The following is a 20192-nucleotide window of genomic DNA, read 5'->3' as shown; positions in this document are numbered from 1 at the left end:
CTCTCTCTCTCTCTCTCTCTCTCTCTCTCTCTCTCCCTCTACCCCTTCGCCCTGTGTCCCCCTTTTCCCCCCTCTGGCATCAAGCCACCCCGCGGCTGTCAAATAGACGGACGGCCGTGAGCAGCACGTGACCCGGCAGCTCAGCCAATGGAAAGCCTGGCTTTTTTTCGCGGGTATATAGCAAGTAAAAAGCAAAAAAAATGCACCTTAATTTGACTAATGAAGATTTGCTGGCGGGGCTAAATTAGAAAATTAGACGTTTGTGGATTGCAAGTTCTGCGTCATTATTTATATAAAGAAGACAATCCATCTACCCCCCCCCCCCCCCCCCCCCCAACTCGTTTTGCAATTGAACACGCACTGTAGATTTATCACTTTTTAGCTGACGCACGGGATCGACCCCCACAGATGGGGCCCTCGAGCTGAAAAATTAATCGGGCCCATATTGAGGGGACGCGGGGGCCATATTTGGCCTTGTGGCCGCAGTCAAAGGGCGCACAACAAAACGTGACCGTTCCGCAGAGGGCACGCATACAAGAATGGGACAAAAAGGCCCCCAGACAGTGACTAGTAGTTGGCTTTGTTGCGGGTCGGGGTCAACCCGAGGTGTCTCCTTCACCATCTCACCGTCATCAGCACCATCTCGAAATAAAAGCAACCTTGGAAAAAAAATGATGCAGCTGGAGAAAAAAAAACAGTTTAAAAAATGACGTTGCCGGCTTAGAAACACCAAAAAGTGACTAAATTGAGCCCTCACACGAAGAAAAATAAATGATAGCCCATTTCTAAAGCCCTCCAATAATCATTCATCCTTGCATATGGCTCCCCCTAAACCACCGTATTGTTTTGCTTTTGGCTCAAGCGGAGGCTTTATTTAATCGGACCCGATGCGAGTTAACCTCCAAGCAAATCCGTTTGATCCTTCTTCCAGATTCTAATGAATGTCAGCGATAAACCCAAGCAGACATTTGCTTTCGTAACCCCTTTTAAATCACACTCGGTTATTTTATCGGGGTGAAAGTGTCACTGGGATTTCTTATCTAAATTAATGCACGTAATTCGAGACAATGACATCATTTGGAAACGCAGACATTTCATTAAAACGGGAGTTTAAACTGTGGAGTGATGTACGATGTGCATGATGTGATTAAAAACATCAGAGGATGGGAAATTGATTGTCAAAATTGGAAATTGAGTAATTTTATAACGACGAAAAACTCAATGAAGACAAGGTTCCGTTTTACTTTGCATTCTGCAGCCACGTCATCGCTGCAAATCAAAATCGGTTCTTAATGGTACTTTGTAGAGAAATAAAAATTACCTTTAAAAAACTAACTCCCAAAACCACTTTGAGAAACAATTTGAAAAAGAAATGGTTTGAAACGGTCAAGAAATGCAGAAGTAGAAGATGAATGTGGAAATATTAGTAAAATTTTAAGAATTTGACGTGAAAATTGTGGAATTTAATCATGTGCACAAAAGTTCTCAAGATGTCCAAGATGATGTAAAATATTTTTAAGTTCAAATGGTCTGAATCATTCAAGAAAAATAGATGTAGGTAAACATGTAAAAAGTCTTAAATTTGGTGATTTCTGCATGAAAAGCGTAGAACTTGGAAAATAGGTTCTTAGAATTTTAAGATGATGCGGACATCTGAGTTGAAATGGTTTATATTGGTTCAGAAATTTAAAAGTGGTAAATGTGTAAAATATCTCTTGAATTTTGGTGTGGAAATGTAAATTTGGGCAATATGTAATTTAGTCCCTAAGATGATGTGAAATACTTTGAAATTGGAATGGTTCGAATCAGTTAAGATCGTTGGATGAAGGAGTTAAAGGTTTAAAAAATATTAAATTTAGTGATTTCGCCATGAAAAGCTATAATTTTGGAATTGGGTTCTTCAAATCTCAAGATGATGCGGAAACCTAAATTGGAATAGTTTATATTGGTCAAGAACTTTAGGAATAGGTGGTAATAATGTAAAATATCTCCTGAATCTCCTAGGAATTTTGGCGTGAAAACATTAAATTTGGGGAATATGTAATTTAATCCCCAAGATGCCGAAGATGATGTGAAATACTTTGGAATTGGAATGGTTTGAATTGGTCAAAAACATGGAAGGAAAACCCAAACGTATGAAGCGTCTCTAAATTCGATGATTTTATTATCGGTATGAAATATGGCTAAAATTAGAACGTGGGAAATGATGCACAGGGTGATGTGGAGCAGTTAGAAGTTGGTATGGTTTGAATCACCAAAGAAATGTGGAAGAAGTAAGTAAACATGTAAGATACACTTATCTCTCGAATTTGTGAATTTTACCATGAAAAATGTGGAATTTGGGGGAATTTGGAAAATAGTTCCTGAGATTATTAAGATGATGCGAAATACGTCGAAGTTGCAATTTTTAAAAAAATCTGTCAGGAATTATGGAAGAAGAAGATAACTGTGTAAAATGCTGTGGTTAAAGATGCATAGGATGACGTGGAATACTTTGAAATTGGAACGTTCTGAAAAAAAAATCTGGAAGGAAGACTTAATCGAGGAAAGTTCAAGATGATGCGAAATACTTTGAAGTTGGAATTGTTTGAGTTGGACAAGAATTGCCGACGTTTTTTTGGGCCGCATCTCTTTGTTTAACGTTCATGAATGAAGATTCGTAGAACTCGTCCAATTTTACAAGCGTCTGTCAGTGTTTACCTCACTCACCGCCAACCAAGTAAAAACACATCTTTAGACGTCTATAGACGTCAATGGCAGTGAAGGCTTCACACAAGACGTCCATTTTGAAACTACTTTTTACTCTCCAAAGTGAGCAACAAAACAACACAATTTTCCTAAATACAGTTCCCTGATGCAAAATGTAATTCTAGAGAAATAATTTTGTGTGTATAGCACAAAACCACACGGTAAAATTCTTACTCTCAACTCAGCGAACAGAAGACGGCAGCCACGGTGGGCGCCATCATGCTAAACATGCCATATTTGTTTACCTATATATAGTCGACGCAATCCAATAACTTTGGATGATTTACCAAGATGTTGCTTCACGTTCCAGTTGATTTGCTCTTAATTAAAAAACTGCAATGTTACTACCAACGTGCCTAATGCAAAACTATAGCATTTATCTTATTTATGCTTGGAGTCATTTTGATCATCTTTACGTGAAATTTCACCGAAAATATTTTTGCTGTAGTCGCATGAGTCAAGTATACCCTAAAAGGCTCTTTTGTGCTTGCGGCATACATTACATACAAAAAGGAGCCTTATACTTCCATACATGCATGACCTTGGAATGTCATTAATCAGCCGGAGGGTAGCTCTCTCAATCAACATTTTCCACAAACGCGAACAAGAAACCAAAACAGTAGTCCAGAAGATGAATTTGCAGGCAGCGTAGCGTGATCTGTGACTCGGTTTAATGAAATTCAATCATTTGAATCGCTTAGAAACCGCAAACTAGAAAGCTAAGGATTTTCATATCATGTCAACCTCATTTTTTAAATACATAGCTTGAAGATTATTTGATTGGGGTGATTAAAAAAATGGCTGAAATTATGCATGGACATTCGGTGAAACGACACAGGTTAAACTCGGCCCCGCCCCAAAATACTCAGTCAACGAGTATCTTTTTTAACAGACTTCCTCAAAGTGACTTGATAGTAAAATAGAAATGTGTGGATAGTTTTAGTAGACAGAAATATAGTTCAAACTAATAATTATTAGGATTTAAAAAGTATTTAAACCCCTCTTTATGAAAACACATCGGAGAAATTCAGATTTATTTGGGGGGTGTGGGTGTTTTTGTTTTTTTTAGAACAAAATATTTAGGGGCTGTGGGGATTTTAAACATATTAAACTTGTGGCTTGCTTCTTTGTATTTTTTTTTAATAACTAAGAAAGAAATATTTTCTTGGCGGAAAGGGCAAAACCCATTTTCCGTGGAAAATTTTAATTAAGTTTTTTGGTGTAGAAGATTTTTGGTGATTTTTCTATTTGTTGACATAGTTTGATTGTTGCTCAACGGAATGTTTCAAAAATTGCAGCAAAATCAATGTCATTAATCCTGTTAAAATGCATCTCAAAAATTGTAATTATAGTGGTTTTATATGGTCCGAAATTTAGACAATGATTATTTTTGTACACAAAATCTCGCACGTTCAGCTGCAGTCACAAAGAAATGTGGGAATAATTGCATTTTAAAATGATGCATGTTTTAATCATTTGCTGGAAATTTCAGCTCCCTAGAGTTTTTTTTCTATTGTTCCTTTTATGATATTATCAAAAAAAAAAAAATCAAAGGAATTTGCCTAATTTGTAACGTAATGTCACAAGGGTTTAAAAAAAAAAAAAAGTCAATTTGTTAGCCAGAATGCTCGCAATTGACAGGCTGGTTCGCTTTTTTTAATGGCAAGCATTAAAAGAGTTAATTATTTTGTTAAAATACAAAAAAACTACCAACATGTGTTCTATTTTTTTACTTATTTACCAAAAATACTGTAATATGACTGGCAATTATGCTCAGGTGGCCGACGATATACAGATTTTTGCTCTTTTTACATTGTAATACCGCCCTTGACCACCAGATGGCACGTGACCTGCCATTCAACGACACCATTTGATCTTCCCGCTTAGCACGGAGTGAAGCAACCCAAATTGAAAACACACAGTGGCATTTGTGAAGTCTTCGGGTTTCCTCTTGATGGATGGTTAGCCGTCGCCCATAGACTCCCCTAGAACCCAATCTGTGACCGAGCAGAGTCCACACACATTCGGTTCTACAGGGTATTTATAGGCGAAGCATGTTTTCCCCGCACTCTGGTGTCGTCTTTCGTGCAAAGGAACCGTTTCCGCACCGTTCTTCGTGCGTGTAACACGCTTGTTACATGTGTCCGTAGAATGCTAATAACTCACTCAAACATCCCCGATGAATCTTAGGCATGCGTGCTTAGAAATACACAACGTTTCAGTAAAGTGAGAGTGATTGTAGTATGCCCTTGTGAAGGTTAGGTACCATTTTATTGGAGAAATAAACAGACGGAATTTTCGCTTGATGAAAAAAATCGTCACCGAACTCGCTAGCTAATCATGCAAAGCTAACATGGCGCGGCTTAGGAAATGTACATTTGAATTTCGGAAATGTTAAACCGGATAACCACAATTTTTTAAAAAGTTAAAATGGCAAAATTTATTTGTTATTCACACGCTTATTAAAGAGTACCTATTTATTGATATCTGTATAGTTTTATCGCTACATATAGGGAGTTTTCCATTGGCTCTCACATACATATGAAAATCATTTACTGATATAGAATAGATGTATTTACCTGACAGCACTTCTGTAGATGTTATATACTGCTATCTATATGATGATATAGCGACTAGCTATTTCAAAATCGATAAATCAGGTGGTTTTTACAACATTTATTGCGACTAGCTATTTCAAAATCGATAAATCAGGTGGTTTTTACAACAATTATTGCCTATGTTTTTTTTTATATACAATAAATAACATTCAATCATACGACACCCCCAAAAATTCTGCAAAAAAATCTACCATTTTTCGTCTCTGTTAATCAAATATTACAGCATAACACAAAAGCTGCAACGATTAATCGATTCATCGATAAATAACCAATTACCCAACTGACCAATGAGTGTTTTTGATAATCAATTTAAAATCATTTCAGCTTCTTAAAAATAAAAATTCTCTGCTTTCTATAGTTCTTCATAAAAATAAACGTTTTATGTCTTGGATCAAAATAAAACAATTCCTTTTATTATTATTTAATTTTTTTACAAGATACGGGGAATAAAATATACTTTATTATGCGATTCATTGATTAATCAAGGAAGCAATCGACATATTAACGTTTGAAATAATTGTTAGTTGCAGCCCAATTTTATTTGTATATGTATATATTAGGGGCCTTTGATACCATTTTTTTGTTTTAGATCAATACAAGTATGAGCACTCATTTCTTGAGTAGTCACCGAAATGATACCAATTAGCAACACCACCTGTACTTTTGATACATAAAATTTCCTGAAAAAATATAGAGAATTTTCAAGCACACCTTTATTTAATATTACAGATTTTTTTTCTAAAAATTATTCATTTTCTATTTTTCTAAATTCTGTTTTTTTGTATTTCCACATACTATATATATATATATATATATATATATATATATATATATATATATATATATATATATATATATATATATATATATATATATATATTTTTTTTTTTTTTTTTTTTAATCAACTAATTAATAGATCGTAATTGTAATATTATTATGCCAGGTATCAGACTCAGACTCTACCTCAAGAAATCCATATTAATCCAATCCTATATTGATACACATATTTTCTTTCTTTTTTATTACGTTCATGACTGCCGACTCTTCTAACTGCTAACCGAATTCCCACATTGCGTGACTAATAAAGACATATTCCGTCCCATCTTCAATTTACCTCCGGGATGAAAGAGAAGTCGATTTCGCCAGTGAAATGCCACACCAAACAAAGGCAAATTGACGAAAGCGTCCTAATGGATTTGTTTGAATAATGATGCCACAAACGCATTCAGCGCAGGACTATTAATCTCCGCCTACATTTTCATTTTTTTTTTTTAACAATTCTCCTACCCCTCTTGCTTAAATGAGTTTTAGTCATCAACTCCACACACCTTTTGATTCAATAGCTGTGAACTTTGCTGCCCCCCCCCCCCGCCCTTTTTAATAGGGCACAACAACACCAACAACAACAAGGGGAGCTGAAAAGAGAGCATTCTTGCGGGAGAATGTAGCCTAGCTGCCGAGCGGGTCGCCGCAGGGTCACTGAGGAACGTTGACCGCGGCTTCACCGGACTACCATTAGGGAGCTGGACAAGGGGGGTGGTGGGCGATGGGGGTGTGAGCACGCAGAGTTCACAAGTCGCTATACCATTGTTTGCAAGTTGCGCATTGTATCGCATTGTGCCATTGAAAGAAGCAAGGCACTTTATAAATGCGCGGTGTCCTCCTGAGACCTTTCCGCGTCCACTGTTGTGTCCATCTTCTCTCATCGAAATCCCAAAATGTCTTCCACTGAGCGAAGGCGTCGAAACGTAGAACGCAAAACTAAGATATGATCTATTTATTTATTTATATTTGCAAATGCGTAAATTGAACATTATTTCACTTTTCACACGATGATTGTATTGTTGGGGTTATTACCGCGCATGCGCATCGGTTTCTCAGCTAGCAATGCGCATATGTCTACGCTTAAAAAAAAAAAAAAGCATTGAGATGGTGCCTTTTCTTTCTCTCGGGGGCTGTTTCACTTTTTCATCTTAGACAGGCTGACCGCCGGCTCACCCCTCCGCCCCCGGGCCTGCAGCCGGGTCAAAGCCGGGCTGAGAGCGGCCGGCTCTCCAAGCCGGTTTAGACATTAACTCGCGCGACCCCAAATTCGCATTTGTGTGACGCCGCGTTTCAAGCTCATCTGCGACCAAAGCGCTTGCGTCCATTTGGAAGCTCGAACAGGATTCCATGACAGAATTGTTCGACTGCAAATGGGCTCGGATGAATCAATCGCGTTAAAACGTAAAACTGCAATAAAACAGCCAAGGATATTTTGTGATTCAACGTTCAAATTTTATGGCGTCTATATTCCCAACTAGACTTCCTATTTCATCGAGTACATTTTACGCCAAAAGACTAGAGTAAAATGTACTCTTAAGAGAGTAAAAATGACCGGGACCAAATGTATCCTTTTGAGAAAATAAGGTCATTTGAGGTTTTCTTTTAATTTGTGTGCTCACGACAATGTGGGACAAGCACAGGTGAAAAAACAAGCTGATGGCCCTATACGGGCATGTCACACTTCCACAAAAACATCCCCTCGGACCAACACAAGGGAATCTTTTGGCCGTTTTTATTTTATTTTTTTCAATTAAACAATGTGCACGTTTTGAAATTAGGATTGTTTATTTTGCAATTGGCTAATGTCCATCACTCCGTTTTTTTTTCTCTTCAAAATATGATCCTTCTACGTGTGTGTGTGTGTGTGTGCGTGTGTGTGTGTGTGTGTGTGTGTGTGTTTTTAATACGTGCTGCATTTCTTGGCACCAAAAATTAAAATGTAGTTGCAGCACTAGCCCATGTATTTTTATATTTCATTATATTTTTATGTATCTTTAACACACACACGCATTTATATATATATATATATATATATATATATATATATATATATATATATATATATATATATATATATATATATATATATATATATATATATATATATATATATATATATATGTATATAAAGTTACATGAAAAATAACAAAAATATAATAATACATGGGCTAGTGCTGCAGCTAATTTTTAATTTTCCATCCCATATCCGCATCAGTGAGTGGCTACAGGATTAGACTTTAAATGTTTAATTAAAACGTATTTGACTAATAATTGAATAAAATCAGATTGAATAAGAATGAGTTTATTTCATACATTATCATTCAAATTTATTTAACAAAGTGCCTGTGATATTGTGAATATCAATTTACTTCAAAATCCCATACGTGACTTTGTGGAATAGAAAATACCACTGCAAATGTGTGCGGTGTCCAAATAGCGCTCTTTTTTTTCCTGTGTAATACTCCAAATTTACAGAAACAAATAATATTTGGTAGAATGTTGTTGATTTCAGAAAATCAAAATATTATTTGGGGCACGTTGTTAATTTGCGAAAATGAAAAATACTTATAAAACGCAATTATTTCTCTTCAATTTCTCTTTCAGGCCTGTGTATTATCAGAAAAATTCCAGATTCACATACATGAACACAAAGAATGCATCATTTTGATTTTACATCCATAAATTTGACTCTGCAACATTAAAAAAAAAAAAAACACACATGTAGTCAACCATGTAAATAAAATATAAGTGGCGTTTTCTTACCAGGCCGAGCAAATGTCACGTGCAGCCGGCTTGTGGTCGGTGAGGCCATCCGGCACATGCTCAAATCCCGAGTGATAATTTGGTCACATTTTTGGAACACAGGTGGACCTCCGCACCCCCTCGCTCGTCCCACCGCGGTCAACGCAGGGTCCCCGCGCCATGGATTGGACCACCCCGCCTCCCCCCTATACGTCCATATCTCGCACGCCAAATATGAAAACTCGCAACCCTCACGTGAAAGCTAAATCTCGTCCTGCAGAATCCGGGGAGATTTTTGGGGGGACTTGTGTGTGGCCGCAGATGCGATGTGGTCGCCTGTCTGCTGCCGTCTGAGTTATATTTTAGGGCCTGCAACGCCACCGGCAATAAAACACACTTTATTGCTATCACGTGTTCTCACCCCCCCCCCCCCTTTTTTTTTGCGTCTCCCACGCGGGACCATAAATTGTCCTGGGAGGGGACCAACGGAGAATTGTTTTGGATTTTAAAAAAAAACAAAAACTAATGCGCACTTTAAAGTATTTAATGCACGCTTTTCCAGGACACAGCCAACAAACTGTTTTTTTTCAATATCTTAGCTTTGATGTTCCCAATAGCTTTTTTACAGGCGCGCGCACGTCCCAAGACGTCCATTGAGCCCTGTCTAAACAATCCAAAACAGCTTTTATTTTTGCACTTTTTGAACATTTGTTTCCTGCTTTGGTTTCCGTATAAGGGGGGCAATAAAGCCGTAAAGTAGGCGTTGTGAAAACACACACGCACAGCGCAGTGCCTGTGTGCGTGTGCGCGCGTGTGGAGCCAAATGTTGCAAAAATACCACACAGTTTGCTCGCCGAACGAGAATAAAATAATAAACCAAAGAATCCCCATTCGTCTTTAAACTGCGAATTCATTTTGAATATATACTCGTGTAATTTAGCGTTCGAATCCATCCTTTATCATGCACATGATATTTAAATGTGAATGTTTGTCACGTGCTTGACCGCGCTTAGTGATTTATCGAGAGAACGCAAAATCTCGATTTTCCCGTGGATGTGAATGCACCATTGCATTTGTTTTTCAGTCTGTCCGTATTCACGGACAGTCAATTCAATCTGACGTGCTTTATGCGGGCATAATTTATAGCCGTTAAAATGATTATGAATACGCAGCTTAACGTCCTATATTGATTTTTTTGGCTATTCAATCAAATAACTTCCGGATTTTGTAATATGAAGTGATTTTTTTTCCCATCGAATTGAACGCACCTTGGTAGAGGTGCATTCATCTCACATACGTAAATGCTGAACACGTGACATAATGCATATCATTCAAACTAGCTCAAGTACAAGACGCTGAATACATTAAAAAATATCACAGTCTGCAGTATCAGAACAGCACTGCTTTATTCTTTGTCTCTTACTGCCCTCTAGCGGACAAAAATAGCAACAGCAGACTGCGCTTTGTTCAAATGGGCGTTACCTGCATCTCCGCAGTGCTGCTGTAATAAAGCTTTTGTTCATTGTTCAATACCGAAGAATTTTGCCCTCCAAAAAGAAGGAAAGTATTTCAGTGCTTTAATATTGCGAATATATCATTGTAATTCACACAAAAGCTCAAAGCCCAAACTGCGAAACTCGATCCATCAGTGCGGCGTTGCTCAGGTCACGCCCATTTTCAAAGGAGTCGTCGAATGAATTACATTTGAATCTGCAGTAATGCATCGATTCTTTGATTCCTCACTTTAATACCTCGCGATTGAGCATTAATATTCTTAGAACTTTAGACCTTTGGATAGATTTGCTTTATAGTGTAATTTTCCTAAAGAATTGTGAAAGGGACTATAAAATTTGGGCCGTTTTTCATTCAAAGGGAATACATTAATACATTTCAAAAACTTGCGAATAAATGAGTTCTTAACGACCAACAGTGTGTTTTAAATATAATCGTAGGTTTAGTTATCATTAAATAATATTACATGGGGGAGGCCACTCCTCCAGAGGCTGCTATATCTGTTATAACTACGGACAATGGTAAATGCAGCACCCCCTGCTGCCCGTAATGAAAAACGGTCTAAATCTACACATTGTCCCTTTAAATATTATTATCTGTCTGGACCATTTCGTGTCCCAGCATTTGTGTCCATTTTGTCTCTACAAAAGAACATTGTGAACTGCATACAACCAAACACATGAGGTAGAATGTCATATAACGAGCATTAATATATATATATATATATATATATATATATATATATATATATATATATATATATATATATATATATATATATATATATATATATATATATATATATATATATATATATATATATATAAATGTATATATATAATATATATATATATATAATATGTATATATACATATATACATATATGTATATATATAAATGTATGTATATATAAATGTGTGTTTGTGTGTGTGTGCGTGCCTGTGCATATACACATTAGGAAGTATCAAGATATTGGAGCTTACGTGACAAATTTGCAGCTGCTCTTCTCCTTCACCTTCTTGGTTAACGTCATCGTTTTACTTGTCCTACACACACACAGACAGACGCACACACACACGTACGCACAAACACACAAAGAACAAACCCACAATCAGCACCAAGACACAACTGTCCATCTGTCTGTCTCCTGGTGTAAATTTTCAAGGTTTGTGTGGCGTCACTGTCACCTCTTTTGTCCCTTTTGTTGCACTCAAACACACACACACTCACACACTCTCTCTCACACACAGGGCTCCTGTGCCGCATTGCAGTGGGTTGTAAATACTGCCAGTGCCAGCTGAGCTCCAGTGCGCATCACCAGTGAAATACTGTCTTTGTTTCTCCTCTACCCCCCCCCCCTTTCTAAAGTCCACCCCCTCCGCAACCATAGGAAGTGTACAATTGTAAAAGGAAAAAAGAAAACATAAAATACACCCATCTTTGTGTCTCTCTGGATGTGTGTAAGGCCCCCAGTTTAAGGGCCCTCGTAAAAACACACATAGAGAAAATTGGGGGGCGAGGACCGTTAATCTGGCAATGAGCTGTCCCCAAAATATAGTTCAAATTTGAATTAATTGAATTCGGCGTTATAATTTGAAAAAAAAAAAACTCTTTTGAAGGTTCATAACACAAAAAAATCAATCCTTTTACTCAAACGCAGTATTTTAATAACGCGTCGATGACGTCACCACTCGTTAAGATGTCACCTCACTTCCACTTTCACATTACAAGCATAGGCATGCGCCAGAAAACGTCAAGACAGTCTGCACTGAAACGTCCAAGTCCCCTTTGCCCCGCCTCCTCGTGACGTCACACAATTTCATATTTCTTTCTTAAGTGCGCATTTATGGTCACCGAATATGCACACAGAGGCCATTTCAAAGCAAATGCATGCTCATCCAGTAGCCCGCAACCCTAACATAACATAAATCACATACAGAGGCCGAAAAATTATGTCATAAAACAGCGTAACATAATTTTAAACAAATATCAAGTAGCCTACCTGCTGAGGGAATCATCTCGCATTTTGCATGTCGGCAACCTAAAAAAAAAAAAAAAAATCAGTTTGCAGCAAGTTGCAGCACATTTGACGTAAACGTGTTTCAAACTAAACTTGATTCGAACGAAACGTGCAGAAAACATAAAAAAAATAAAAATAAAAAACAAAGGAAGTGCTGGGGGGGGTGTGGTTGTGACCAGAGAGGAGTTTTTTACCTTGCGTGCGTCGAGGTGGCGGCGCGTCTACACACGCGGCGGGAAGCGAAAGGAAGCAAGAGTGAGACGTGGTCGGTCACGTGAGCACGAGCGACCAATGGGGGCGGCCGTACCCTCGTAAAAATACCGCGGCGGCAGAACACCGAGGCGTGAGGGGAATTTTTTTTGTGTGTTTTTTTTTTGGTTTTTTGTTTTCGGGGGATGTGATTTGTAGCAGCTGCACTCGCAAGGAAGCGAGGAGCATCCATCTTGGAAAGTGTGTGTGTGTGTTTGTGTGTGTGTGTGGAGGCTTCGTAATGTCATAATATGCGTTATTATTCACTTTAAGTGACCATTAGCATGGGTTTTGCTCATATCAAAGCATCCAAACGATTTTGTATTAGTTCCATCTATGCGGTAAATGTCAGCTTTTGAAATAAATACGAAATTTCATGTGTGTGTGTTTTTTTTACTTTATGGGCGTGATTGTAGCAGTTGATTCATGGATTTATTTCATTTGCGTAAATAAACGTTTGCTCTGCTTGATTTCAACACGTTTTATTGACTCAAACGTGCTTTTTATTTTGGAATTTTTTTAGCTTTTCGAATGATATTTTTCGCGATTCTTTTTCTCTCCAGATCAACATGTCAGGCGTTGCTTGTTCTACAAAATACAAACACGTCTTTATGCCTTTGTGAAGGGGAATTTTTAAAACAATAATTTGGGAAGTACTTCCCTTTCCAGAGGAAAAATAAATCGTTCGATTCACCCTCATAAAGAACGCATTAAAATGATGAGAACAAAGAGATGAAAAAAAATCGATCCGTACAGGTTTGCCTCAAAGAACAAAAGGAGACAAAAATAGCTTAACTATCGAATTCAAACGATCAATGCGCTATACCGAATGTCTTCTAAATTAATAGAAATGCATCAATTAAAATGAAAGGTAATTTAGTCGTCTTAGCTTCGAAATGGAATTGTCATTTTGTCAGGTTTTTAAATATCATTAAAACATCGTCACAATATGTTAAGAATACGTGTCAAGCAATTAATGGCGATTTGACATTAGCAGTTATTTTTTTCTCACGCGTTTTTGTTCAAATTCAGGATATAGTGCAGTAGTTTATGATTCTTCCTTATTAGTATTCAGCGGTTGTTTCGGGTGTGCATGCAGAATGTCACCGCAAGAGCAAATACGCAGTGCAGTCAGGTGGCATTTAAATAAACTAATATAAGCGAGAATAATGTTACGAACGCACGTGACGTGGCGCTAAATTTGATTTCAGCTCATTTGTTTGTTGACTGTTTTTTTTTTAATCGAAAGTCGATAATCTCGTCTGCAGTACAATACCTTAAAAAATAAACATGAACAACTGCTATTTCCTTTGTTTTGGGCATGTTTTTTCAACACTGCATCTTCACTGTATATAGTAGCGTTTCTTTTGCACGTTTCTATGGTTACCGCTTACGATTTTATGACAGTAGGCCTATATACACTCATCTTGGGTGTGTATGTGTGTGTTTATTGCTTTTCCTCTCCTTTTATTGCGTTAACTGCCGACAACACAATTATTAGAGTCTCAAGAAGTGCAACAACTATTGATAAAAACTAACAAAATAACAAAAAACAAAAAAACATTGGCTTCTGTTCTATTGTTGTTGTTTTTTGGTCTTTAATCTATGTTATTACCTCAGTATCGATAATTGTTCCTTGAATGTTTGTTCCGTCGTGTTTCAATGATGTTAAAAGGTAAAAAAGCGATTTTTTTGGAGGAATGCCGTCAGAAACAAAATACAGTCATTAAAATGGTATTTCTATGTGATTATTAATATTTAGGCCGTATCCTCATTTTGTAGGTTAGGCTCACGATGTGTCTTTCTTTTCTTTTTCGCTTACCTTTGTTTCGTTTATGGAATATATCGTTGAGGGCAATTTATTGTATTTAATGTAAATCAAAGAGAAAATGCTCCCGTTATTAATATGTGCCTGAGATTGAATGTGACGAAGGATTGATTTGGAGCTTGACTTGTTTGGTGCTTGGTGAAGAAAATACAAACAGAAATACTCCACGCCGAATGTGCGTCTTGTTAAAACCGCTTCAGAAACAAGCTGAAATCATTCGACGTAAAAGCCCAACCGCAAAACAAACACACCCGTAAACACACTATAGGGCACGTATTAGTCGTAAAATGACTTTTTTTTTGCCGTAATTGGAACGCGAACATGCTGATGCACAGAAAGGTCATTGTTAACACTATCCCACTTTTTCAACGCATCAGTAGAAGGTTAGTATTTACAAAAAATATTTATCTCGTCTGAATAATTCTTAATCGATGTTTGACACTCACTGCCGCTAGATGGCGGGACAGCACTTCTTTTCTATTAAGCATTGACAACTAGTATATATATATATATATATATATATATATATATATATATATATATATATATATATATATATATATATATATATATATATATATATATATATATATATATATATATATATATGTTTTTATTTGTTTTTATATGTTTTTATTTGTTGTGATAGTCAAATATGTTGGTATTGTTTAGCAGATATGCAGAAAAGTTTTGTTTAATCGCATACATTTCATAAAACATAAGGCACACACACACACACACACACACACACACATATATATATATATATATATATATATATATATATATATATATATATATATATATATATATATATATATATATGTGTGTGTGTTTGTGTATCAAGTAAGTGTTTATTTTTCAAGCAAATATAGGCCATATAATAAAATAAATTTCGTAACAGGTGACTTCAAATGTGACCGTGAAATATAGCGACAATGTGCAATGATCTTTATTTTATTTTTTTCATTCAGATGGTGGGGTTAGCCATTATTGTGAACACATTGCAGTTTCTCTAGATTTTAAGTACAGAATCACTGTCTTTTTAAAATACTCTATAGTTTTGGAAAATTGGTAGACATGTAAAAAAAAGTGTAATATATATATATATATATATATATATATATATATATATATATATATATATATATATATATATATATATATATATATATATATATATATATAATTTATATTTTTGTTATTACTGGGAGAAATATGTAAACAGTTAAACTAGAGCGCTCTTGCATTTCTGACCTGAGACAACCTTCCATCCCCCAAGAAAGGCAACACCACCATCTAACGGAAAAAGTTTGAAACTACAACACTGTTTCAACCCTTCGCTGTTTCAACCCTCCAAATGTCGAATGGGCATTCGACCAAATTTCTCCTCTTATGGTATGTTATTTCATTTTGACGTTGGAAGCTAAATGGCATCTGCTTCGAAATGAAAAGAAAATGTACTAATTTGCCTTTCATATTTAGAAACAACCGCGATGTATCAGAGCGTACTCGTTTTCGATCGTGTAATTGTTAACAACTCGTTGACCGTGTGAATGATAGCACAAAGTAGAACCAGGGGCAACTTTTCATTATACGAGCAATAACTCGAACGTTACATACTTTCTATTTAATTTCTGCAGCACTTTAACTGCTCCCGCGCCGCCTTGCTATTAATGCACACTCGTATCGCGCGCGTGTGTGTTTTTTCTTTTACGAGACCCCCTAAAAATGTAATTCACTCTTCTTTTTTCAACTAAAACCCAAGCACTATATTTGCAAATTTGATTATCTAATTTTGGCTTTTACCCGCACTTTTCAGCATTGAAAAAAAATGCACTTTCATTTTTTTCTCACTGCTGTCTGGAATCCTCGCTTTGTAATTTGTCTCATGTGTGATCCTATTTCCTTTCAAATTGCAGTGAGCTGCAGCGACACAGGTTTTGCAGGTTCTATCTCACGTGGTAAAAATAATAATAATTAAAAAATAAATATTTGTTCCCACAATCATTTGATTAATAGATTCGAGAAGATCAAATTGTTCTAATCCTTTCTCATCTAAAAACACACACATATTAGTGGCGTAAATTTATAAAGGAATAAAGATACAAACATAAACGTGGCATCTGAGTTAGTAAAAGAACACAGGGAAAAAAATGAATGTACAAATAATGCCTTGCATAAAGAGAGAGAGAGAAAAAAAAAACAAAAAACAATACACAAACCAGAAACCAGGTATAGTCACTGATGTTGATACTAAAGTGTACCGCCACCGCTAGCACAAAAATAAATAAACAATGACATAGCTAACAAAGCTAACTAAATAAATGCACCACTCCAATTTAAAATTTTCCCTAAAATTTTGTAAATGAGTCGCATTTTTCTTCTAATTCGTATAATTTCGTGATCTAAAACTACTCCAAGATAGCGTTTAAGAATCGGCTGCCATCGAGATATACCAAATCCTTAATAAGCCAGCTACGGCTGATACCGTACTCATTCTTCCCCTAAAACGTTAAAAATGCAAGATACATGATACGAAAATTGAAAATAAAATGGTAAGATACAGTTGTGACTAATAATTCAGACACTACAAATACTCCAAAAAGACTACAACGTGAAATGGAAACATATAGCAAATGGAAAATTACAAAAAAAAGAGTGCCAAACAATATTAGCGTAAAAATGGCCAGATAGTTACAAAACAATTAAAAAGGTCACGTGAAAATCTTGCAACTACGAAAACAAATATTGTAAATATCTAAGTCATTTTGACATCCAGTTTTATTTATTTTTTAAACAGATAGTAATTTGTGTTTCTTGACAATCTGGCATTTTTGTGCTCGTGCAAGCAAACGCGGCGTGATTTTTATTTTCTTTTTCTTTTTCTTGTTCTTTCTGGCTTCCTGCCCGGCTCCTTTTGTGGCCCGGCGCTTTTGCAGCGAGGTTCGAGTCCGTCGATCGGCTTCCCCTCTCCCCACCTCAGACAATGACTTTAACATTTCGAGGTGCAGTCGAAGCAGGAAAAGGATGCCCAATAAAACCATATAGTCACCGAGACTGTCTGGCCTTAATTGCTTTATGGCTTCTTCTTCTCTCTGTCTCTCGCTACGTGCCTTCTTTTTGAAGAAAAAAATGTTCCAATGGCTGTGTGTGTGTGTGTGTGTGTGTGTGTGTGTGTGTGTGTGTGTGTGTGTGAGGCTGGTGGGGGGGAAAGTCACGTTTATTCTCCAAATGCATGCTGTTGCTTTATGACCCTGCAGGAGGATGCACTCACTTTATATGGCGCCCATAAACGCTAAACGCGCGGCGAGGAGCTGCACAGATTTGGACAAAACATGCAAGGGGACCGAAGTGCACATGGGCAAACATATAACGACATCACTACTTGAAAAATATACACTTTTATACATACCACATTCTGGATCTATAATTAAAAAAATATATAGGTGCTGTTTTTATACAAAGCGGAAAATCATAGTACATTAAAAAATACTCATTAAATGTGCGATGAAAAGGCCACGAATGCATAATAATAATAATAATAATAATAATAACAATAATAATAATAATAATAATAATTAATACATGTGAACAAAATACATTTTGAAATGTAATTTCAAAAACTAAAAACAACTTTAAAGGATTTAAATTTTTAAGTCCCATAAATTGTAGTTTAATCGTATTTTTAACATTTAATTTTTGACGTCTCGTCATTTTCAGTGTTTATTTCAACTTTCTTTTTTACATTTTTTTACTTTCTACATTTTTGTCATTTTTTAAAAATGATCATTTCTATTGTTTATACAAATTACTTGTAATTTAATCATATTTGTGAGTTTTGCATTATTTGGCGCAGGTGTATTGTTAAACATCAGTCTTTGTAACGCTCATATTTTTCTTATAAGGATTCGAACATTTATTTTCTTTTTATAAACACTTGTCATTTGTTCGTTTGTCATTTTTTTTCCACATTAAGATTTTGTAATTTTTAAACATCACTTTTCTATTCTAATATTTGTACTTTTTTAATTTTCAACTAACTTATTTACTGTAGCATTTGTTTGTATCATTTTTTTAATCATATTTGTCTTGTAACAATTCTAGACATTTGTATTTCCCTACCAATAATTATTTTTTATCCTTGCTCATCTTTTTTTAATTTTTTTTTTCTCAACTTTTTGACTTCTGTACCATATTTCTTTACATATTATTTTTGATTTTTACCATTGGTTATTTTTATCGTAAATTTGTATTTTTTTAAAAATAATTTTCGCCCTTAACTTATTGGCCATTTGACCGTTATTTGTTATTTTTACCCCCCCCCAAAAAAAAAATTCCTTTTTTTTTCATTCTATTTGTCATATGCGTAAAACAAGGTAACCACTGTTAAAATTTAAGAAACCGCCAAAGTAATTAACGTAACATTGATAACTTTGATTTCGCTTGGTTGTCGAATTATTTGGATAATTTTTTTAGCAATGTAAAGGCAACATTGAAGTTGTAATGCACATTTTATTAAAAAAAAAAAAAAAAAAAGAGAGGTAAAGAGGATATGACATCTGGGCTCCATTTGTGGCGGACATTCCATGAAACACTCACACAGTTGAGTTTTGTGTCCAAAAAAAAAAAAAGAACCAACAACATTCACATTTGTGTTGTTGTTATAGCTAACACCTAGCAACCACTGTGTGTGTTTGTGTGTGTGTTTGTGAATAACAACGAATGTACAATGACGACAACAACACGTAAACTTGTTGAATGATACATGCAATTCATGAAAAAAAAAAGATTGAATAGTCACAACAGTTTTATCGCTGTCAAAGAGTGTAAAACTTGAGCTAATTGGAAACAAGCAGTCAGTACAAAACAAGCAATTTGCTTGTCAATATTGGTTTTGCTTACTTGTGGTTTGGCTGGAAGGAAAGATGGCAGTCGGCGGTGACAACGATGGTTTTTGTGGATTTCATAATAAATAGTAAAGCAATAACTTAAGAATAACAATCGACACGATTTAGCTTAGGCTAGCATGGTGGGGTTGTGGTTAGCATATCTGCGCTTTGTATCCCTGCAAGTACAATGACTACGTGTTTAGCTAGCATCAACATAATCACGTGACACAAAATGGAAAATAGTTAAAAGCCATTGGTTGATTATATGTGTACCTTAATATTATTACATTATTATTTGCATACAATTAATTCATATGATTATATTTTCATGTAATTTAATGTTGACTTTTGCTGGGAAAATGCCAGCTAAATGCTAATGCTAATGCTAACCAAACACAGTGCGCTGGTTTCCATCTGGGTTTCCTTTTCGTGCTTCTGTTGACAAAAGGAATTGTGTCTTACTGGGTTGTTTATGAAATTGTACCATCACGTTGACATAGGGCTCCATGATTAATGAAATTTGAATCTGCCACAATCAATCTAGCTGATCCTCTATGATATTAACATTTAAAAAGCCGGCTACCATAAATGTCACTTTGTCATCGTACCACCAGGGGGCAATGTTTTCCACATGTTTGCATGACGATGCTTTTCTCACCCAAGTATATTATTTACCGGTGTGAAATGGCAATGAGTTTCACATCTGATTCCAAATATATGAAGTGCTATATGTCAATTGAGACCCATTTTGAAAAATT

Source organism: Hippichthys cyanospilos, chromosome 8 (assembly GCF_059441005.1).
Source record: "Hippichthys cyanospilos isolate Australia breed blue-spotted pipefish chromosome 8, RoL_Hcya_1.0, whole genome shotgun sequence".
Taxonomy (NCBI): domain Eukaryota; kingdom Metazoa; phylum Chordata; class Actinopteri; order Syngnathiformes; family Syngnathidae; genus Hippichthys; species Hippichthys cyanospilos.
This window is presented reverse-complemented; position numbering follows the sequence as displayed.